At 38.4% G+C, this 25293-nt stretch overlaps 1 long non-coding RNA gene across 1 annotated transcript; it reads left to right on the forward strand.

The window, feature by feature from the left end:
- Positions 1 to 5249: 5249 nt before the first annotated feature.
- Positions 5250 to 8359, forward strand: LOC118802875. Its single transcript, XR_005006791.1, has 3 exons — positions 5250 to 5566; positions 6231 to 6266; positions 8048 to 8359. It is a non-coding gene; the product is annotated as an uncharacterized LOC118802875 (long non-coding RNA).
- Positions 8360 to 25293: the final 16934 nt, after the last annotated feature.

A 25293-nucleotide genomic window follows, 5' to 3' on the forward strand; every position in this document is an offset into this window, starting at 1 on the left:
CGGAGTATGCCTGTTATAAGAACACTAGTCTTGGTGTTTAGATTGAATGAGTTTATTTTTAGATGTTTCTTCAGTGTTTTTATAGCTGTAGAGCATTTTAGTGTATAAACTGCTGTGCGGAGCTGCACGTTTCAATAGAGAAGAGTGTGAAAGTCAACCTGGCACTGAAAAATGCTTCTTAGCGATTGTAAAAAACTGTAAACAGAAGTGAGGACCCTGTTGGGGTTCATCCTAAAGTTAGGACAGTATTTAGGAGGTTTAGTCTAGTTAGGATGTTTGTGTGATGCTGTTTTCTTATCTGGAGTTAATGATGAGATTATGAAGTTAAGAACTGTTATTCTGTCATAGCTTCTGTCCGAAATTCAGTCTGTACTGAAGTCGTCATGGTGACTAAACAGACCAGATTTCAGAGTTAAGATGTTTCTGTAATCTTGTTCTCTTATCTAAGGTTGAGACATGATTATGAACTTTGGAACTGTTATTACCAACAGTTCACAAAGCAACTAGACAAGATTTCAGAGTTAGGACGTTTTTGTGACTGGCAGTCAGATCACAGTGTAAGATGAATAGTATGCAACAAAACTTTTGTTCTGTGCTATAAATAAATAAACCTACAGTTTATTTGACCCCACCCCATTGAAGTATAACCACTGAGCGTAAGGTATTTGTTGTCACGCCTTGAAGGTGGGTCTTCGGCCATTTCTTGAGGAAGAGCCAGAGCAGGTAAGAGGAGTTTCATATCTGCTTAGGATATATGTACAAATATATATAAACAGTACAGTTATACAGCGAAAACATAGCTCATGTGCATGTTTAACCACCCATAGTCTTGGTGTTGAATAGTTTTGTTTTGCACCCTGTTTGGTGGCATGTAGAGACACGCTGAAGCTGACGAAGCTCAAAAACAGCTGAACACAGCGGTTACAGCTGCAGTTCAAATCTCAAATGCATTTACTTGCTTCAGGGAGGCCAGCTGAGCAAGAATGGGCTGCTTATTGTCTGTTTTAGAGTGTCATAAAACTGGCACGTGTTCTCATGCGTGCGGCCATTTGCAGTGATGGCGGCCATTTTGTGACCATCGATGATATTAACCCAAAAATGACATCATCAGATCATCTTATCCCTTTAATCCTGTCTGTACTGCTGCAACCGACAGCACAACTCACTGCTGGCATGTTTTATAGCACTTGTACAGCCACACAGAGGTTAACAGACCAGCATCTCAAATGTGCAGACAGATAGACAGCCAGGGACATGGAAGGTGGACATACTGAGGGGGCTGCAGTGCCCCATTTCTGGATTAATTGTTTAACAGCAACCGCAGCGGTTAAAATAATGTTAGATAAGCAATAAAAGAACTTTGTAGGCCTGTGTGTCTTTGTGATTCCGTATGTTTCATTTTGTGTTTTATTTACATATTTTCAAAATCTACATCATCCGTTCAGTGAGCCAGATCGCTTCCCTTGCCAACTGTTGGCTGCTCTGTCCTTTGATGTGGCGATATGAGTATGATAAAGTTTCATAACACTGTTCATGTGCCAGTTGATACAGTCCATATATGGAAACCAAACCATAACAACAGCCTGTTTAGAATTCTTTGTTCCAGTGCTCAGTTTTTTGAACAGCCTGAAAAAAATGTTTGTTGTGTGGATTCATGAAGTACTGTTCAATCCCCATCCCATACAGACTGTATATGTAAACTGAACTGCAAAAACATCCTGTTTTGAGTTCACTGTTGTTGTGTTCATTGTTTTTTTTAATTCAATGTTTTTTTTTCACATTTATGGTAGTTGCTACATGCGAGCTCACACTGGCAGTAGTGGAGAACATTAGGAGTAGCTGTGTTATTATATAATACCCAAACAGACCAGCTGGCTTTGTCCAGTGTGGTAGTTCAGTAGCTTTGTCAGTAGTGGAGAACATTAGGAGTAGCTGTGTTATTATATAATACCATAAACAGACCAGCTGGCTTTGTCCAGTGTGGTAGTTCAGTAGTTTTGTCAGTAGTAGAGAACATTAGGAGTAGCTGTGTTATTATATAATACCCTAACCAGACCAGCTGGCTTTGTCCAGTGTGGTAGTTCAGTAGTTTTGTCAGTAGTAGAGAACATTAGGAGTAGCTGTGTTATTATATAATACCCTAAACAGACCAGCTGGCTTTGTCCAGTGTGGTAGTTCAGTAGTTTTGTCAGTAGTAGAGAACATTAGGAGTAGCTGTGTTATTATATAATACCCAAACAGACCAGCTGGCTTTGTCCAGTGTGGTAGTTCAGTAGTTTTGTCAGTAGTAGAGAACATTAGGAGTAGCTGTGTTATTATATAATACCCTAACCAGACCAGCTGGCTTTGTCCAGTGTGGTAGTTCAGTAGTTTTGTCAGTAGTAGAGAACATTAGGAGTAGCTGTGTTATTATATAATACCCTAAACAGACCAGCTGGCTTTGTCCAGTGTGGTAGTTCAGTAGTTTTGTCAGTAGTAGAGAACATTAGGAGTAGCTGTGTTATTATATAATACCCTAACCAGACCAGCTGGCTTTGTCCAGTGTGGTAGTTCAGTAGTTTTGTCAGTAGTAGAGAACATTAGGAGTAGCTGTGTTATTATATAATACCCTAAACAGACCAGCTGGCTTTGTCCAGTGTGGTAGTTCAGTAGTTTTGTCAGTAGTAGAGAACATTAGGAGTAGCTGTGTTATTATATAATACCCAAACAGACCAGCTGGCTTTGTCCAGTGTGGTAGTTCAGTAGTTTTGTCAGTAGTAGAGAACATTAGGAGTAGCTGTGTTATTATATAATACCCTAACCAGACCAGCTGGCTTTGTCCAGTGTGGTAGTTCAGTAGTTTTGTCAGTAGTAGAGAACATTAGGAGTAGCTGTGTTATTATATAATACCCTAAACAGACCAGCTGGCTTTGTCCAGTGTGGTAGTTCAGTAGTTTTGTCAGTAGTAGAGAACATTAGGAGTAGCTGTGTTATTATATAATACCCAAACAGACCAGCTGGCTTTGTCCAGTGTGGTAGTTCAGTAGTTTTGTCAGTAGTAGAGAACATTAGGAGTAGCTGTGTTATTATATAATACCCTAACCAGACCAGCTGGCTTTGTCCAGTGTGGTAGTTCAGTAGTTTTGTCAGTAGTAGAGAACATTAGGAGTAGCTGTGTTATTATATAATACCCTAAACAGACCAGCTGGCTTTGTCCAGTGTGGTAGTTCAGTAGTTTTGTCAGTAGTAGAGAACATTAGGAGTAGCTGTGTTATTATATAATACCCAAACAGACCAGCTGGCTTTGTCCAGTGTGGTAGTTCAGTAGTTTTGTCAGTAGTAGAGAACATTAGGAGTAGCTGTGTTATTATATAATACCCTAACCAGACCAGCTGGCTTTGTCCAGTGTGGTAGTTCAGTAGTTTTGTCAGTAGTAGAGAACATTAGGAGTAGCTGTGTTATTATATAATACCCAAACAGACCAGCTGGCTTTGTCCAGTGTGGTAGTTCAGTAGTTTTGTCAGTAGTAGAGAACATTAGGAGTAGCTGTGTTATTATATAATACCCTAACCAGACCAGCTGGCTTTGTCCAGTGTGGTAGTTCAGTAGTTTTGTCAGTAGTAGAGAACATTAGGAGTAGCTGTGTTATTATATAATACCCTAAACAGACCAGCTGGCTTTGTCCAGTGTGGTAGTTCAGTAGTTTTGTCAGTAGTAGAGAACATTAGGAGTAGCTGTGTTATTATATAATACCCAAACAGACCAGCTGGCTTTGTTCAGTGCGGTAGTTCAGTAGTTTTGTCAGTAGTAGAGAACATTAGGAGTAGCTGTGTTATTATATAATACCCTAAACAGACCAGCTGGCTTTGTCCAGTGTGGTAGTTCAGTAGTTTTGTCAGTAGTAGAGAACATTAGGAGTAGCTGTGTTATTATATAATACCCTAACCAGACCAGCTGGCTTTGTCCAGTGTGGTAGTTCAGTAGTTTTGTCAGTAGTAGAGAACATTAGGAGTAGCTGTGTTATTATATAATACATAAACAGACCTGCTGGCTTTGTGCAGTGTGGTAGTTCAGTAGCTTTGGTAGCTACTTAAGACCTCATAATTCAGAAGATCCAGTAAAGATCTGTTGAAAAATGTTCACTGAACAAATACATCAAGTTTAGAAACGTTTTGTTCACCTCAGAGCACAATAGCAGTAAAAACTGCATTCATTTTTTACCATTGAGAAATCCAGCTTAGACCCAGAGTTTCTAATATGTGCGTGATGCCGACTACAGAATGAGCCACAATTTAGAGATCTAAGCTTTCCTGCATCCCTGCAAACAACTATTCAAAATAAAACAGAATATAAAACGTGTCATAAAATTTGCACAGGCTACATATTTTGTTTTTTCCAATATGTTACATGCAGCAAATAAACAGTAATTAAACAAATAAACATTGTGTATCAAAACATGGAATTTGACCAAGAGGACCAAAACTTTTTTATATGCGTTAGGGTAATGAAATGTTACTTGAGTTTCTTGGATAATGCAACCATTTTTAATTAAATACTTTTATTATTAACTAATTTATTATATACTTTTATTATTAATTATTATTAACTGTAGAGTTGTGTCTGTTGTGGTAGGAGCAAAGAAAACATTAAAATATGCAGTGCAGATGGACTCCAAGACACTAAACTAGGAGGGACACCAAACTAGGAGCTAAAGCTACTAGGATTGGGTTAAAAATAAACAAAAAGAGACAGTGTTGTCTTTTTTGTATGTAGTGAGATTTTTCTTAAAGTCTTCTTATGTTTTTTTTTTTTTCATAGATTCTACGAAAATGATGAAGAAGATCTTCCTTCAGATTTCCCTCATCTGGACCATCATCTCTGCCGGTCAGTAGTCAGATAGATGATTTAAATGTAAATAAAGATTTCTAAATGTTGCTGGGCTTGGATGCACATTTCTAGAGAGTCAAATGTGTGATTGGTACAGAACCTTTACATGAAGCGGAGATCTGATAAACTTTAAAAACAGTTATATCTCATTTACAAAAATTACCATATACTGAAAGGTTCTTTATGACATTGCTTCAAAGAACCCTTTCTGCACCTGTATTTTTAAGAGTGTGCAGTAGTCATAAGTCTTCTAGCTTGAGCTGTTACCCCACCCCGCCCCAATTCCTCCAGACGATGACTTGACTATAAATAATCTACTGTCTATAAAGTGCTAAAATGCATTCATTTTCTCCTCTAGTCTCTACAAAGCCTCAGATCAACATATCTGCCCAAGTGGGTTCCTCAGTGCTTCTGCCGTGTAATATTTCCAGCAAATTGTCATCCAGCCAAAAGCCACACATCGAGTGGCACATCTCTTCTGAGATAGTGTTTGAGCGATGCGTTAATGAGTCATTTTCAGGTGAGGGCTATGAAGGCCGTGTGGACGTTCCTGAAGATAAGCTGAGTCAAGGAGATGGTTCCCTGGTGTTGAAGGATTTCAGACATGCTGATGGAAAGGTCTATGAATGCTACCTTATAGAGAAGGAAGGCCTCCAAAATAAACGGGCTTTCATTCAGCGTGTCAACCTCTCAGTTGAAGGTAAGGATGTTATGCTCAGAAGAACAGATATCAGAAACAGTGTTTATGTTGGGCAGTACTGTTATGGGCTGTCGTGTACAGAAAACTGCCCTCCATATAAATAAGCAGTGGTGACACTCTTTACCCTTTGTCTCTTTTGATCAAATGATTAAGCCAAATGTAATCTCGACACACTTACCGAACGGCTGTGATCTGGATCACTCCTTTCCTGGGATTTACTGCCCCGGAAATGTTTTCTAATTTATTGTGTTTATTTATTAGTGTATCAGTGACCTTTTATTCAAAGATTTTCCTTTGTGTTTGCTGTTTGTTCATCGTCATTCTGAACCTGATAAAGCCATGTTAATAAAGTCATATGAAGTCAATTTAGCACAGATCTTTCAGAAAAATCAGTTTTAATACGACCCCATTTCCAAAAAAGTTGGGACGCTGCGCAAAATATAAATAAAAACAGAATTCAATGCTATAAAAATCATGTAAACCCTATATTTCATTGAAAATAGCACAAATACAACAACTGAGAAACTTTACTGTTTTTTGAAAAATGTATGTCCACTTTTAATTGGATGCACCTGGATGACTACACAAACAGCAGTAAATAAAGTCTGTGGAGTGTGTACAATACAGTTATGTCACATTACTTTTCTATTTTTGATATTTTCAGTTCCCCCAGAACCAACTAAGGAGAGTCTCCATTTGAGTAAGTAAACGTCTGTCTTACTTATCATGGAAAACTGAATTTTCCTTGCTTGTTTGTAATGTTTTCATAATAGAACATTAAATGAGTTTGATGTAGAATGTAAACAGTGCTAAAGATTAAAAATGTTCAGTGGGGGAAAATGTAGGATATGGGTCAGTTAAGTGTAAAACAACGTCACTCATCAGTCTATACAGTCCGTTTATTTAAACTAAGCTGCACAAACAGCCTGGTATTAATTTGCTGTTTTTATGAAGTCATGAAGACCCACTCATACATGTATATATATATCCATCCACCTATTCAGCTTGCAGCAGCTTAGCTCCACCCACTCACACTGACATTCTGGTTAAATCTGAGGATTTTGTAAATTGGCTGACTCGTTGGCCTTCAGATGACCTTGTGCAACTATTTACAAGAAGTAATAAAAATGATAATTTGGCAATTTTTATGACACAATTGTAATTACTCAGCCATTAAAGCACAAAACACCAGTGATACATGGAAGTTATGAGCTGCCTGATGAAATTATTATTAATAAATTAATGAAATATAGTGAGCGAGTGTGACTCGCCTTCTCAATATTGGTTGATTGATTGATTAATAGATAGTGTAGTGGGTAACACCTCTTCCTTCTATGTTGTAGACTGGGGTTCAATCCCCGCCTGTAAGCACCCTACACTATACCAATCAGAGTCCTTGGGCAAGACTCCTAACACCACCTTCACCTACCTGTGCAAAATGATCAAATTGTAAGTCACTCTGGATAAGAGTGTCTGCCAAATGCTGTAAATGTAAAAATCGGCTTTGTGATGAGCTGTTTTACAGATGCAGAGCAACTATGAAACGGGATGAAAAGAGAAAAAATAGAGAATCATAAGGGAAACTGTGTAAATGTACATACCGACTTTTGGAGCTGTGCCTAATATTTTAAGCATCATTTTAAGCCACCTTTGTGACATGGTTTCCCACTACAAATGGAAAATAGCCTGATCTTTGTTGGCTTTGCCTCTAACAACTCTATTTCACAGCTGTATATTTTTGGTTTATGTGACTCACTGAAGCATCTAATGTCACAGATGGTGCTAGATTTCGGTCACTGAAAAGGTCGAAATGGTGTCATTGTGCCTTCAGACTTTTAGACACCCAGTAAGCTGTGAGTCTTATACTGACAAATTCCCTTAATAACCCTGTGGTTAATCATTACAGAGCAATAACTGTGCCACATAGATCAGTTACACTTTGTAGTTGTGAGACTCTCACACTGTGGCACTACCAGGAGGCTCAAATCCCCTTACATACCCAGCCATTACCATGTCTTGGGATGTCTTAAGACATGTCTAAAGACACATTATGAAGACATCTTAGGACATCTTGAAGCATGTCTTAAGAAATGAAGACATGTCTTTAAGACATGTCTATAGACACGGATCTTAAGATGTCTTGGCAGTAATAACATCCCAAGATGTCTCAAGATGTAGGATGCATAATATTTATTTTTAAATTTTACCTAAACATTTTTTTGAAATAAATCTTTTACTTTTAAATGTGTTTAAAGGGATATTAAAATGTAAACATTATACATCATTTATAGCAAAAGCTAAAGAATTGAATTTTTTAAAATTATTTTATTTTTTATTCTATGTAGGATGCATAATAGTATTATTGACTTTCATATATGTTATTTTATAAACATACAAAAGGATATTTCAAAGTCTTAATTGATCTGTATCACTGGAATCGGACTGATAGTTAAATTATACTCTTCTTCACACTCTCTACAGGGCATGCTGGGGTGAACTGTCCTTCTCCATGGATTATAGCACTTTGTCTCCTCTCGTACTTCCTCTTCCATAGAACTTTTGTATGTTGAGGTGCATCTTCAAGGATCAACACTGCAGTGAACTGAAGGGATAAGATGTCTAGAGCTCCTGGAAGACTGAAGTCAAGACTTTTTTTGGCAGTGATGGAAGAGGATGGTGACAAAAATGGACAACATCTATGGTGCAATACTCAAGAGCAGCTTTAGCCACCGGCTAATTCCCCCAGGGTGCCATGGGAGCTGCTCTGGCAGCTACTATTAGCTCCTCAATGCTTCCATCCAGGTTGTTACCTCATGACTTGTCTCTCAGAGCAGACAATAGGACAGAATTTTCCTGACAAATATGTCACTAGACTCTTTGCACATATTTTAATGCAGCATATTAGCTAAACAGTTTCAGAAATTTTTACACACTTTAATATTTAATGTTGTAGTTGACATCGTCTAGTCAAAGGGCTATTTTTCAATTGCAGTCCCTGGGCAGGTTGATGATAGAAAGTTTAAACAATGCACCTTAACTAGGCAAAAAAGACCATTTAGGATTTTAAAACTAATACTGCGTTTGAGAATTTAACAGGATTTTCCCATCTTAAGAAAACATACTTACAGTGATGATGTTGATTTGACGTTTTATCTAAGACTTTTAAGGCTTGTTTACATACTGGCTCATTCACCTCAAGAACAGTCTTGTATCCAGCGTGTTTGATGATAAGTGTTATGAGAAAAGATCATGGCATTCATGTACAATTTTGCTGCTTGGATTTGTCAATCTCTAAATCCAAAAGTAGTAAAATTAAATTTGACCATAGTTGCAATATATTTTACATGCTTTTAAAAGGCAGCTGTGAATCCTGTATTAACCCTAGATATTTAAACTCACACACAACCTCAAGGTTCTTTCATCTGTGCCATCTGGGTAGATCTGACAAGTAATAGCAGGAGGACAGATGTTTGGAAGGTCAATTAACATAAAAACTAAATAACAAAGGACCCGAAATTGACCCTTGTGGAACTCCAACCTCGTAATCTGAGTACTTAGATGTTTTAGATATTCACACACATTGTTTTCTATTCTCTAAATAAGAATCAATTCATGGTAATATAATAAAAGTAACAACTTTTCAAATAGAATTTTATGATTCGCTGAATGAAATAGTTTCTTTAAATCAAGAAAAACGGCACTAACCCCACAAATTCTAAAAAAAGAAGCAGAGATAACTGAGTAACTGTTGGCAAAATATGAAATCAGCTGTTCTGCTGTCCATTTTTCAGCAAAAAGACAGGGAGGATGCTCCTGGGCTGAAGGCCGTCATGTAACTCCATGCAGTTCTGTGCAAGGCAGGGAACAACAACTCCATTAAAAGTAAATGGCTGAGATGTGCACGCAAAAAATGACTGCAGTAGTGTGAACACTTCTTTACAGTTATGGTGCATCGACTGTTAGCCACTTTGTGGGAGTGTTGCTTAAATACATCCAGGTTCTGTCCAGGCACAGTGCCAGGCTAGTGTTGTGATCTGATGAAACACAGGTGATAAAAGGCCCAGTATTCTTCAAAACATAAACTAATGTGATGTCAGTGTGCAGTTTAATGCAGATGTAGCACACAGTGGCACTTTTTAATGAATATTTTACAACCTTTTATCACACTTGTCAAGCAGCTGCTTTTCCCCCAACCCCTCATGCACAGCTGCTGTCTGTCTGCATAGAAATTAATGAGAGGCAAAACAAAAATCAACTTATTTTGCATTATCAACCCTGACCAGAGGACTGGAATTCATAGTCCCTAAGAGAAAATGTGACTGTGTGTTTCCTGAAGGTCAATGTAACTGTTAAAGAAAAGAGCTATATATGAAGGGCTTCATAACAAAATGTTTTATATTCGTTTGCAGTTAATGAATGAACGTGGTACATTTATGTGGCATTAAGCATAATATAGCACTGATATTTTTTATATATTTGTATAAATCCCTACAAATAAATTATATTTTGAAAAGAAAATGATGGAAGCAATGAATTTGGAAAATAACCCTTCACACACACATTTGTACAGTGGGATTCAGTGGTCTAAGCCCCTTGGTGAAAATCTATTTTGCTTTCTTTTCTAATTCTATTATATGTTTTTCATTACAAATGATATTATCAGCAGAACACTGAGTGAAAAGTAGAATCTTTAAAATATTTACATGTATTTCAGAATTTCTTAGCATTTAAGTGGCCCCTTTTTGATTAATTGATTAATTGATTAATTAGGTGTTAATCAATTAGGTGTTGAACTTATGTATCCCATGGCATCCTAACCTAATGTTGTTTCCAGCCTCCAAAATGACTCGGGGAAGGCAGCAGCCAGCAGAATGCTCGCTTTTCCACCTACAGGAGCTGTTCCCACCCATAAGGGCAATGTGAGCCCAACAGCACAAAAATCAGAGACTCTGGGCCCATATAAGAGAGAAGGAAATAAAAGCCATGAGGAAAATCTGGTGGAGGTGATTTGGAAGCGAGATATGTTGTGGCAGATTTTCGTGGAATTTCAAGACTGCTTTGCATTTGAGGAGGAGGAGTTGGGGCAGGCACACCTGCATAACATCACCACTAGGGAGGCCACACCAATATAGCAGCAGCCCTGACTTCTCCCTCTGGGCCAGCAGGAGGCTGCAGACCAAGTCCTGGGAAAAATACTGTGTGTGGGCACACAGTCCATCACCACATAAAGATGGCACGGTTAAATTGTCCCAGTTTAGTGCTATTAATAATGAAATTCTAATTCAAACAGTGAGTCATCTCAAATCTCCCCTTTGTAGTCTTGACATGTTACCAACTTTTTAAAGAATGTGTTTCTCAACAGCAGTGGACATACAGATACAGTAAAAAATGCTTTCTGTCCTTAAATAGCTGCCTAGAGAAATTTCAGGCAGGTTTTTGGGCTAATCATAGTACTGAAATGGCTCTAATTAAAGTTATTAATGACATTCATTTAAATACAGACTCTGGAAAAACATTTGTTCTACTACTGCTCGATCTCAGCGCTGCCAATACCATTGACCATAAAATTCTAATAGATAGAATTGAGAACTGGGTTGATCTCTCAGGAACTGTCCTAAAATGGTTCAGTTCATACCTGCAAGGAAGGGACTACTTTGTGGAAATGGAAAATAATGTTTTTGAAAGAGTGCCAGTGACCTGTGGTGTCCCCCAGGGCTCAATTCTTGGACCACTCTTTATACATGCTGCCTCTTGGCCAAATACTACAAGACAATGGGATATCTTACTACAACTATGCAGATGATACTCAGATCTACTTGGCCCTCTCCCCACACAGCTATGGTCCCCTTGACTCACTCTAAGTGCCTTGAGCACATCACTAACTGGATGGGACAAAACTTTCTGAAGTTGAATAAAAGATAAAAAAGAGATTATTTTATTTGGGAACAGCATTGAGAGGCACAGACTAGCTCCCTATCTGAATTCAAGAGCCCTAAAATCTAAAGAACTGGTGCGTAACCTTGGTGTACTGATGGACTCAGATCTCAGTTTTATCAGTCGTGTGAAAGTAGTTACTAAATCAACTTTTTATCACCTTAAGAATATCAACAAGAACAGACATTTTCTGACTAAATCAGACCTGGAGAAACTCATCCAAGCCTTTATTTCTAGCACGATTGATCACTGTAATGGTCTCCTAACTGGACTCCCAAAAAATCAAACCACTTCAACTGATTCAGAATGCAGCTGCCAGAGTCTCACCAGGAGTAAAAGAAGGAACACATCACCCCCCAACCCCCCATTCTTAAATTCTTACACTGGCTACCAGTTCGTTCCAGATTAGACTTCAAGATACTATTACTGGTCTATAAATTGCTCAATGGTGCAGGACCAGCATTTTCTAAGCTGCTTTCTGCCTTCTGGGTCATGGGGGGAGCTAGAACATATCCCAGCGGTCATTGGGCAGAAGGCAGGATACACCCTGAACAGGTCGCCAGTGCAGGACCAGCATATTTATTTTATAGGTTGCAATGATATGAGCCGAGCAGAACTCTCACATCATTAGGAACTGGTCAGTTAGACCTGCAGAAGGTAAAAACTAAACATGGAGCAGCGTTTAGCTACTATGCGGCTCTTAATTTTTTTTTTCTCTTTTAAATTTGTTTTAATCAGGTTTTAATTAAATAACCTGCCTTGCCGTGCCTTGTATATCCCATCCCTAATAATGCTGGGGAGGGAAATCAGGACCCATGTGTAAGTAGCTTTTGGTTGCCCCCCAGATCAGCAGGCCCAGAGTACGCCTGGCAGCTCCAAGATCACAAAGACACAACACATGCATATGCTAGGAAGCAAATAGTGAGTTCCAGCATGCGACAGAAAAGGAACTATGACCTAGACACTCATGGGCAGCACTTTGCAGTAGGGAAGCCCATGTGGGTTTACAGCCCAAAGAAAAAGAAGCGTAAGTGCCCTAAATCGGACAGCCACTGGGTAGGACTGTGGGTCCTAGGAAGGTTAGGAGAAGTTGTGTACAGAGTGCAGCTCCCACCCTGCAGGTGCAAAGTGGCACTATAACAGTCTGGCACCATACAGGGGCTGCATCAAAACACAGTTAGACCATGCTGGGAAAGAGCTATCTTAGGTCCCTGCAGCAAAGGCAGAGTCAGGTCTATTGTCCAGCCTGGGTGGGGCGGCTGATAGAGCGCTGGCAACCCCTGCCGAACCTGATTCCCCTTCCAATGCTTCCCCTCAACCCCAGTCAGTGCAGACTACTCACCAGGGGTAGTGTAGCAAGTTTGGGAAATGTTTTTCCTGTTAGTTTTGGAGTGGTTCTTCTACAGCATTCATTCACTGTTTTTTTTTTCTACATGGACTCTTATTGTAAGGTGGGGCTAGCCTGCCAGATGTGTGTTTATGATCTGGAGTGGAGAGAGGAGTTTGGGAGAGGCAAGGCTGGAGTCAGAGACAACCTATATTAAAGTTTACAGTTGTGGAAAAGCTGTGTGCCTCCTTCTGTAGCAGTGAAACACTATAGTATGTTTGAAAAAGAAAAAAGAACAGCATCTGATGAAAAGAACACCTTGTCCACTGCCAACTGTTAAACGTGAGTTTGGAGCTGTAATGATTTTGCACACAATAGTGGACAGCATGAGTATATGGAAGAAGGAATTCCACTAGATATCAGCAAATTCTGGAAGCAAACATACCACAGTAAAGAAACTGAAGCTGACAAGAGGCAAGATACTACAGTATGACCATATGACCCACATTTTATGTTCAGTTTTTTCCCCAATATGTTAATTTCAGCAAATAAACAGTGATTGTGGATGAAAATGTACAGAGGTTTCTTTCTCTGTAGAGGATTTGTTATTTACACTTAGAAAATCAACAACATGTATTTGACTGAATATTTTCAGATTTATTGTCATATTTCATATGTTTCATTCGCTACCTCAGTTTCTTCTTTTAATTTATGTTTGTACTAGTTTATTGTTTAGTGTTTGTTCGTCTACATTTCTGATGTAGAACTTCAAAAATCACAGCAGTGAAAGGTCCGCTGGTACAGGTTGGGTATGTTTGGGTCATGATGTCCAGAGCAGACGCTGTGTGTCCTTCAGAATCTCCTGTGGTCACTGCTGTATGTTGAAGGCCGTACTGCAGGACTTCCTGAGGAGACAAAGACCATCAGAACAGATACAGCAGTTTAAATGATGATGCCACTAATAGAAACCATAGAGAACAGCTCTGCTGCCACCTACTGGGCTTTACCAGCTGTGTTTATCACAAGAGTTTCTGATACCTTCTCAGAGGAGGACAGGTCACTGCAGCGCTTACCTGAAAGAGAAGATAATATTTCACACACAAACACACACAAACACACACACACACACACACACACACACACACACACACACAAAATATGCACAGAAATTAAATGAAGAGGACCAAAATAATATTCTTCATTCATTCACAGTAAAAATCACAGTAAATGTACAGTAGCTCACTGGTGTAACAAGTAGTTACTGAAATGAAGTAGTTGCAGATAATTGCAGTTAAGATTTTTGTCAAAATGAAAAATCTTGACAAAACACAATTAAAATATTGTTGGGTTTCCAGAAACACAGTCTAATAACACAAAAACCCAGGAAAACAAGCAAAAAGACAGCACAAATTTCAAGAAAAAAAACAGGAGGCTAAAGATTAAAAGGATAAAACAACTAGCAATGCTTCACAAAGTAGAGGGGTTTGGAGAGGGTTATTTGTAGAGGGGGTAATTAGAGAAAGGGAAAACACGTGTGGGGAAAGAGTGACAGCCTCAGAATTCAGGAGATGATGACCTCTGGTGTCCAAAGTTGGGAGTGCTACTGATGCATATGTACAGAAAACCATGACTCAGTGATCTGAGATCACTCAAACAATTAAACAGTCCAAATGTGAAAAAGCCCAAAACAACATCTGCATGAAGCAGAATGTGAATCATGTACATTATATGTAAATGAGGGATATTGGGGTGTTTCTTTTTTATATATAACCTGTAAATGAGGAACTGGTGGAAATATGTTTGTTTCCATGCAGCTGAAGCTGATTCATCAACTGCGCTCAATCAACACTTGCTTCAGTGTTATATCAGTGTTTCATGTTATTGAATCTTCCTTATGAAACTCGACTTCAACATCTGCTGATGTTTCACTTCAGTCGTACACTGGCTGAGTGTAGATCTGTACACAGGCAGTTCTCACCTTTCACCCTGTGACAGAGGGCACATAAGGAGATGATGCTCGTTTGGACCAAACAAACAGACGTCAGGACTATAATGATGATCCAGTAAAGTGCAGGATCTGGAGGAGGATCAGAATCTGACTGTGCTGAAGAGCTGTTACTCTGAAAATCCCCATCTGAAACACACAAACACAGCAGGACAGATCACTGTCCACATCCGTTACCTTCTCAATTCACAGAATACTGGAAAGAGATTATTATAATGTAGCACTGATTCTGATTTAGCAAGACTCATAAACACTATTCACTGTTTAACACCTGAGAAAAGCTTGAAAAGTTTGAAATGTAGCAAACATTAAAGTGATTTTACAAAATCACACGGCTCAGCACAGGACTTAAGTTCAGCTGATCCCACCAGCCGAAAGTGAATGTTTCATAACAAAAATTTAAAAATGATACATTTCTGACGTATTATGTCAAAATAATGTCTAGTTTTCTCAAAATATTTATGTTGAAATAATCACTAGTAATTTTTCTGAATTTATTTCTGTTATTTTGTCTTACTAAGACACCACTTTGAGCAGTGGAGAGCACAGACTTTGGCGAGGGTGGGCGGGCTGAGTCAAAAGGGCATTTTGTGGGGGCGCTTCTGGAAAAGTTCATTTCACAATGTTTTCAGTACATAAAAATACCTTTATAGATTGAGTTAAACTAATATTGTGGTATTCTGTCTGAATCTGATCTAATTGATTAGATTAAGATCTAATTTAAATGATACAAACTTAATGTAAAGTCTATTTTTCTTGCTCCAAGAACCAAGAACAGACCTAATTCTAATAAACGTCCTACTATTCAAACACTTTAATCACCCAATGATCATATTCAGCTCATCAGTAGAAATTATTATTATTATTATTATTATTATTATTATTTTACTATTATTATTAAGAAACAGAAAACTAAGCAGTCTAACTTCATCTTCTATTATTCACATATATGTGAATAAAAGAAGCAGGCTATTCTTTTCTTTTTAAAGTTTCATTTTCTGGCACAGACTGGATTTTGAAATTGATTCAGTGTAAGATATTAGATTATGGAGGGAATTTGTTGAATCGAGTGTGACTATGGTCACCAATTAAGCAAATAATCACTTATAGAGTACTTTCTATTGGAAGGTGTGTGTCCAAAACCCTAACCCCTAAATTTACACTTGTGAAAATTATACTTAAGTTTTTCTGAAATTTTCTTATCGGAAAAGATCTTTTTGATTTCTTTTAAAGTGCGTCTGAAAGATTTTAATTTATCATCAGTATAATTTTTAAATGAAAAACTCTATTTAAAAATTGCTGTGCTATGTGTTAATGTCACTACCGAAACACAAAGAGTTTTAATCTATAGACTCTATCCCTGTCCCTCATGGGCACATGGTGAGTAATTAGATCCCATTGTTTTAAAGTAAATGTGTTCAAACTCTGAAAATAAAGGTGGAACATTAAGAATAGTCACTACTGAAACGCATGTTTTCTGCAATTTTGTAAACTTTGTGTTTTAATGACAACAAAAAATATGTAATGTGTGTACAGGTGTTCAAAGCTGTGTTTGCTGGTCATGTACTGGCTGCGTTTTTAAGTTTTGCTCAAAGTGAGCTACAAGTGTCACTACCGAAACATTTGGTAAAGTCTGGGTAGTGTTATGATTGTTTTGGTAGTAACAAAATGGAATGTTCAATCACTTATTTTAATAAAATAAACTAAATAAAATAAACGTGTGATGTGTTTTCAGCTCTGACTTTGAACCAGTTTGGTAGAAAGATCTATAAACAAACTGGAGTGGAGGTGAAGAAACACCAGATCACAGCATGTGCCTCAGAGTCACTGGACCCATTTAGATCTGTACACTATTAACTTAGGAAAGAATCACCCTGAAGGCTTGTTAATGCCAGATGCCAGAGCCATAGTGAGTCATGTTTTTCTGGAGGCCAAGCACTGGCTCATGAGCCTGACAATAACTTTAATTTTACAATTGTTTGCCAAAGTCTGACCAAAAAATGTGTTGATTTTCTAAGTTGAAATAAGTTAATAAATTCTCTACAGCAGAGGTCACTAACAGGCGGACTGTGGTCCGAGTCCGGACCCAGGCGCTGTCCTATGTGGTCCTAGAACTATAACTGATAAACTATGGAGAATTATTTAATTTTGAAGGGGTGGTCCTATTTTAATCGGTGTAACTTTTCTAGCATTTACGGTAGCTTCACAGACCAATCACATGCGTTGTGAATATCACATGTAACGCTACTCAGCCAATCAGATCTGTGTATTACGATGAGAACTGAGATTTGAGTGAGTGACGCACACACAGGTGGATGAGGCGAGAAACAGCAGTCAGAGAAGAAAGTGAGTCAGAGGGAAGTTGACATGGCGGCTCTAAAAAGAGAAAACTGGAAATAAATGTTGTTGAAATATGACTGAATTGTACTTTATTTGATTTGACAGTCAGTTGTTGACTGTATAAGATGTTGATATACCTACTAGGCTACTTCAGTAAACAGTATGTGGCACTGAGTCATGATGCAAATTAAACATTATGATGTTCCGGACCTTTGCTGGAGGAAATTTTCTCTAACTGGACTTGATCATTGTAGGGGAAATTTTAATTTATTTTCACTTCAATCATATTACTGTATTGGCTCACACCTCCATAATTTAGCATTTAATGTAATTTCTTAGTGTATATGAGGGCCAGAGATTCCAACAACAGTAGCTACTGTCTTGCTGATGGGTCAGTTAAATACCACCTGTCCAACATCTACTGGGTGCTGTTGTGTATTTCCTTATTAAAGCATGCAGACATTAAGAATAGTTGGATAAACAAATACATAAATAAAAGAAATAAAAAAAATGAATAAATAACAAATCATTAGAACACTGAAAAATTAGGGCAAAGCTGTTTAGTTGAGTATCATATGCAAAAGTCTGGGCTCCCCTGGTACATTTAGTAGTTAAGTGAATATCCTGGATGAAAAATAAAACATAAAATGCAAATACATAAAATATAAAATGTTTAATTACTGTTATTATTATTGTAAGTCTCTTTTTGAAACTCAGTAAATAAATAGAAATTGTGCACTAATTTGCAGATAAATTCCATATTTAAATCTAGACACATATGGAGTTTGACCAGGGATGTTCAAATGTTTTGCACACAACTGTAAGCAAACGAACAAATAAGAGTAAGATATGCTAAATTAAATTAAGTATTAGCACCAACCTGGAAAGGTCAGTCTGATGGCTTTTCCAAAGTTAATGGGCTTTGTGTTGTTTTGGCCTCCACAGTAATAAAGACCCAAATCAGACTCATCAGCACCAATAATCATTAAATCTACTGAACCAGTGTTTGTAGTTCCATCGTAGTGACTCCCATTCACATTATAGCTGAGAGAAAAAGAGCCGTCCAGTTTGCTTTTTCTAGCAATTATTTTTCTAGCAAGTTTCATCTCCTCTGCGCTCTGGTGATACCACAATATCTCATAATCCGCAGTGATGTCACAGTGCAGAGTGATGTTTTCTCCAGGATGGACAGATCTGAGGTCAGCTGAAGTTCTCTGGAGAAGACACAGTCTGAAAGTTCCTGAAAGAGGGAGAGGAACAAAGAAAAACTCAATTTCATTCGTGGAGATGAATTCAGTGTCTCACTAATGCTTAACCAGCTGTCTTGTTGAAGAGATGAAGGATGCAGAAACATTTGTGTCTCCACTGATAAAAATATGGTGTTTAAAATATGGTGAGCGTATCCTGCTGCGAGTCATCTTGTAAAGGCTAAAATAATTATTTAAAGTAAGGTCGGGAGTTTTTTTTTTAACACCACGTCGTAGGTCTTTACATATTAACAGATACAAAAAAGAAGGCCCAGCTCGATGTTTAGATCTCAAATGATCTTAAAACCAACAATATACAGATGAAGATGTGATGAAAACAGTAGATAATTCACTCACATCCTCAGAGACGCTCTTTAACCAAGTTTAGATTGAGTTCTCTTTGAATTCTCTGTCCATCATCGGATTCATCCACTCACGAAAGAGGGTCAAAGAACAAACCACATTACAGAACGTTCTTCTGGGCATTGAGCACAGTCACACATTTCCACCAGAGAGGTCTCCAAATTTATCTCCAAACAATGTCACGATATGGGCAAATGTGTGCACTGCTTATCCAGCACGGCAGGGAGTGTAAGAGTGGGTGAAAAAACCATAGCAACATCATCTGAAAGGGAATGTTGTGTAACGTGGGGCTCCCCCCAAGTGCACTCCCTGTTTATGCAGTAGGAATGAGGACACGGGTCACTGTGGTGCCATTTTTAACACTACGTGGGCAGTGACCACGCCTGTTGTCTCAGGTACATTTGACTGGTAATAATCAAAGTTCAGAGGTGACAGAAGTACACAAGTCTCTTACTTGAGTAAAAGTACTAGTAATCTATTAAAAATACTCCAGAAGAAAGTTGAAGTATGACTTACTTTTTTTTTTATTCAAGTAGAAGTGTAAAAGTACGTGCTCTTGTACTTAAATAAAAAACTTAAAACTATTTCTTTAAAAATCATTTCAATTATATATGTTTTTTTAAATCATTTCAATTTTATATAATTTTTTGAGGGTTAGAGGTACACATCCACGAAATTGAGCGTACATAATTGTTTATACTACACCCTTATGCATCATCATCCACAAAAATGCACTCGTCTAGAGCACTCAAACACGTTTACATATTTGATTTCCTTTACAAGAATTTGAGATGGACATTGCTGGAATCTCTACTAAGGTTAAAACTGACAATTTTTATTTTAGCAGTTGAGACTAAACACCAGATCAAAAAATTCTGTAAACATGGTCAAGGCCAGAGTGGGACTTGTTTTCAGACCAGGAGTTACATGATGCAGACCAGCCAATCCCAAACTACACACAAACACACAAAGCATTAATGTCCTGCAATGTCACTACACCAGGCTATAGGCTACTCCTAACAGCAATGCAGTCATTTCTCTGCATATTCCAACACTTCAACTCTGAACATAGGTTACTGCTATACCGGGCAGACCCAATGAAGACAACGTGAAAAGTTAAAAATCAGACAACTGAAGTGTGAAAAAGATGAAAAACATCACTGCAGTCTTAAAATCTATTCAGCATACTGCCACAGCGAGCATGAAGCATGTATATGGTCCAATTATGTCTTACCTGTGATGACTTGATGCGCTGGAGTAACGTTAGATGTTTGCTTTGACAGTTACAAACCCATGCCAGCTTTTATAGTAGTAAGAGAGTATTTGATAAATACCAAATTCGCAGAAAACTGACAACTACAATTTTGACATTCATGCATTTTTTTTTGACGTACTTTAAGGCACAGATGTACTTTTGAACATCATGAGTTAATCTTTTAACCACATTCAAAAATCAGCACACTGATAATGAATTGAGAGTTTGAAGCAAATGTAATAAACTCTGTAGAGCTGCCTGTTGTGTTGAGCCAGTACTAAATGTGATAACTTTGTGGCCAGATTCTCACAGTCACGCTCATCTGTTTTGGCCTTTAGTTAGCTTTTTATTTAAATTACACCGTTCCACTTTAAAAAGTCCTGCTAGTGCCTGTACAGGCATCTGATCAGTGAGATCAGCCACACTGGGAGAGCACACATGGGGAGGGGGTTAATGGTCATTATATGGGCCAGACACAGGGGCCTACTCTTTGCTTCGCAACAGGGGCACACAAATGACCCATAACTGCAGCATGCCCCCTCATCTAAGTCCAGCCAGGCAAGATTGTTCAAGAGAAAGCCCAAGCCCAGTAGGAGAGCCTGAGTGGACTCTCTCATACTTGAAAACACATGTTGCCATGTCACTGGCCCCAGCCCAAAGGTTAAAGACATAGGGCCCTATGTATTCAGCATTTGTTTATTTATAGCACAAGAGTTTACATCATTTTTGTATTTTTTTCTTATCCAATGGTTTCTTTTTTTTTTTTACCCAACTGGGATGGTTTGGGATTCGAGTTGGGCCAGAGTGAAGGAAAAGCAGCCAACAAGTGCTTAGCAGAACTCCTTCAAAACTATAAGAAACCCATTCCAGGTGACTACCTCATGAAGCTGATTGAGAGAATGCCAAGAGTGTGCAAAGCTGTAATCAAAAGGCTACTTTGAAGAATCTAAATTATAAAACATATTCTGGTTTGTTTACTACATAATTTCATATGTGTTCCCTCATAGTTTTCATGTCTTCAGTATTCTACAATCTACAATCTATTATTAGAAAATAATAAAGAAAAAACATTTAATGAGGTGTGTTAAAACGTTTGACTGGTACTGTACAGAAGTCTGCATTATTCACTTAAACAGTAGCCCCTGGGTCTAGCATGGAGACCACCATGCCTTCCATCACCCCTCATACATATGATGTAGGCCTTTCACACGCACATCATGACTATCTACTTCACTGGAACATGCTCAATCATCTTTGCGTAAGTGGCCTATCTTTGAAGAAGCTGATATCTGAGCCTCACATCAGCAACAGCCCGTTTCCATGACGGGTGCTGCACTGGTTTGGCTGCAGTGACAGAAAACATGTTACACCTCTTTTGTTCATCCCACTGCTGCCACCAGTGCAACTGAGCTTTAGTGAGTTTAAACTGAATCATAATTCTCAATAAAACAAGAAACGAACATGGACACAAGAATAGGCTGTAGACCAACAACTTTCTTTACTTTTCTTTCCCACCTCTTTTCAGCACATCTCTGTTCTACTGCACCACAAAAAGGATATTCACCATTCACAACCATTTCATAAAAGAGATTGTATAAAAGTTACACTGGCTAAAAGGCACTCACAGTAGAACATAACACTTTTTAAAAATCTCCCACATTTTTATATAGACTACTGGTAAAGATTTTTTTGTAGAAAACCCACATTTTTCCAGTTTTTATGCAAATGTATGCAGTTCAGTGTCACTATACTGAAATTAAAGCATAGAGCAAATAAACATTTGGATAAAAAAAAATGATGGAATAATTTTAACAATGTTTAATCTAAATCAAAGTAACTACCCTTTGTATTGCATTTCACTGCAAAACGCTATGGTAGCCCTTTTGGTTCAGGGTGTCAGTCATATTGGTCAATAAGACCTGAAAACTGGAAGAAGTAGTCCACTGGTAGTGCTGCACGGCCCAGGTGGGCCTCTTTTTCTTACTTTGCCTTTCTTTCTACCACTCAACCTGTCAAAAATGCAGCTCCAAGTCTTCACAGCTGAAACTGAGGCTTGCTTACTTCAGCTGCTGTTATGCTATGCTTACAGGTGTTGTCCTGTGAGCTGTTGACTGTCTTCTGATGCCGTTGGGGCTTGGGGTCTGCCAGACCACTTCCTGTCAGATTAACTTTTGATGGTTAGGAAACTGTTCACTGACATGCTGTCTTTTAGTTTCTCCAACTTCTCCACTTTTAGGGGTTATGGTGATCTGTCTGTTTTCCTTTGTTAATTGCCTTTTTCTCAAGATCACGACAGCAAAATCTACTACATTCTGCAGTGCAGTGCTGTCCAGTTACTGCCCCAGAGGGTTTAGTCCATTCCAACACTGCTTTTATACACACAAGTGTAAGTGGTCAGCAAAAAATGGGGCACCTCTAGAAATTGTTTGCATCATCTTTCAATGATGAATGCACTTCGATTGCTGCAGAACAGCTGTAAGTTTTTAACCAGTGGCGTGTTCCTTTTTTATTATTTATATTATTTTTCAGTTTATTGTCCAATTCACTGCTTGCTTCTGTGAAAAAAACTGTGAAATCTAAGGACTGGAAAAAAGTTGCAGTCATTTTAAACAATGTGATAATCTCAAATAATTAAGTGATTGCATAACTGTGACAGGCTTAGCCACAATGTAGATACACCATTGTTTATGGTACGCTAGCAGGGCCCAGCAAATCTAGTCAGGCGTGTTCAGAGACACAGGGAATGTTTAAAGTTGGGGGTGCTTAAATTCTTAACAGCATATAAGTGACATCACTGATGACATCACACAAAAATGCAAAAAACAAAATGGTAATTTACATTACACAGAACCTCATACAGTGTTATAATGAGGTGAGTGATGAAAATATATACATCTAACTGACATGTGGCACAATGACCTTTGTGTAAGAGAAATGCACACTGAGTGGGAGTGATAATGGTTGATAAGTTATTGTTAAGTAGTTTTTTTTTTTATGTTTAAAAACAATATCAGGCCACTTTGGGGCTCAGAACTGTCCTGTACCTCTGCATAAACTTTCCATCTTTGACCCTCAAACTGTGTGTGTTTGAGTGACACGGCCCGAAAGCAGCCAACAGTTTTACGGCATTCACTTAAACATAAACAGGTCCTGCAAATATGAAAAATACAAACTCCACTCTAAAACAAGCACACCTGAGTCTTTACTACGCTCAAATTATTATGAACTTCAGAACGTTTAATTATTTTTAACAGTTGCAATCATGAAATCTGGGGATGCTGCAGCCCCCCTCAGCACCCCTACTTCCCATGTCCCTGGGTGTGCTGACGGCGGAAGTTAAGAAATCTCTTCAGTAGCTAAACTGCATGAAGTTACAGTGATTTTAAGGTTAAGGGGTGTTAGGCACAATTCAGTGGATTATAGTTTGCTCAAGAAACTACTGCGCTGGGAGGGAAGAATTGAAAGACTCTGTTGTTGGTGTTTTTGCCAATAAATACTAAGCCAAATCTTTTTCCATCTGTGTCTTTGCAATATAGCATTTTCATACACAAATATGGAATATGTAAGGTAAATGAAAATCTCTGTGAATCAGTTCTAGTATAAGAACCAGACACTCAACGTTTGTCTTTAAAACATGTTCAAAGCATGTGAAATTCACTGTAAAAATATATATGCTAGTGGATAAATCTTTCATTATAAAAATCATTGTAAAAATATAGAGGTTTCACTAAATTCCTAATAAAAGCTAGTACAAGTATTTTGACATATTCATATATGGAATTTGCCCAAGTCCTTTATATATTGAGTGTATTTTTTTTGTGTGAATGTGCCCATAATCATACAAGAAAAAACACTGACTTGTGTTTAACATATAAAAAAAACATTGAATATAATTCTATATGAGTTAAGTAAAGAAGACACTTACTAGCTGAATGACATAACATTAAACACTAGTTTTAGGCCAGAGTGCCCCTTTAATTCAACACAATACAGGATAGTACATTCTCATTACCATCGAAGGGTACTGGAGTGTCGGGGGCCATTTATTTCTTCTTTATATTAATTGATGTGTAAATAGATAAACTCACCAAACAGCAGCTGCAGAATAAACACAGTGAGGAGTTGAGCCATGTCTCTCAGAGATCCGGCACATATCTAGAATGTAGTAAGACTCTTTAACACATACCCCGCATCCTGTTTTGTCTGCAGCCTGCAACACCCTACAAATGCCACAATGCTTATTAGCGGTCAGAAGGCACACTAGATACATTCAAAAGATAAAACAATAGAAATAAGTAGGAAGGATGTTGATTTATCAAATATAGAAATAACATAGAAATGTGAAAATGTGAAAAAGTATTTGCCCCTTCCCGATTTCTTCTATTTTTGCGTATTTGTCACACTTGAATGTTTCAGATCATCAGACTACTTTTAATATTAGACAGTGATAACCCAAGTAAACACAAAATGCTGTTTTTAAATAAAGATTTCATTTATTGAAGGAAAAATACTGTTTTCAATAAATGGAATATGCTTTTAAAAGCTGCAGAGGAACATTTTATGTAATCTTGTGTTTGAGAGAGATGGTACCGTCACGGATCAGGGTAAGGGATACAAGTTAACTCACCCACTACAGAGAACATACTTTTACATGTTTTGATGCATAATTACTGTTTATTTATTATTTGCAGAAGGTACAACATTTTTTTTTTTCCCCAACATGTTGAACTGTATGTATGGGGTGCCAGGGCTGCTACTCCGGGCCATTCAATCTCTGTACTCCCGGAGTGGGAGCTGTGTTCGTATACTCGGCATTAAGTCAGACTTTTTCAGTGTTAGCGCTGGACTCCGCCAGGGCTGTGCCCTGTCTCCACTCCTGTTCGTGATATTCATGGACAGGGTGTCAGGGCATAGCCAAGGTCAGGAGGGCATTATGTGTGGAGGCCGAAGGGTGGCGTCTCTGCTATTTGCAGACGATGTTGTTCTTTTGGCTGGATCACATGGATGCCTCCAGTGCGCACTGGAGCAGTTTGCAGCTGAGTGTGAAGCGGTTGGTATGCGGATCAGCACCTCCAAGTCCATGGTATTAGCCCGGAAAAGGATGGCCAGGCACAGCCTACTGGGACAAGACCCCGGGGTCGTCCTAGGACGCGCTGGAGGGATTATATCTCCAGGTTGGCCTGGGAGCGGCTTGGGGTCCCCGGGAATGAGCTGGAGGAAGTTGCGGGGGACAGGGTCGTCTGGGATTCTCTGCTC

The sequence above is a fragment of the Colossoma macropomum genome, unplaced genomic scaffold (assembly GCF_904425465.1).
Source record: "Colossoma macropomum unplaced genomic scaffold, Colossoma_macropomum, whole genome shotgun sequence".
NCBI classification, from domain to species: Eukaryota; Metazoa; Chordata; class Actinopteri; order Characiformes; family Serrasalmidae; genus Colossoma; species Colossoma macropomum.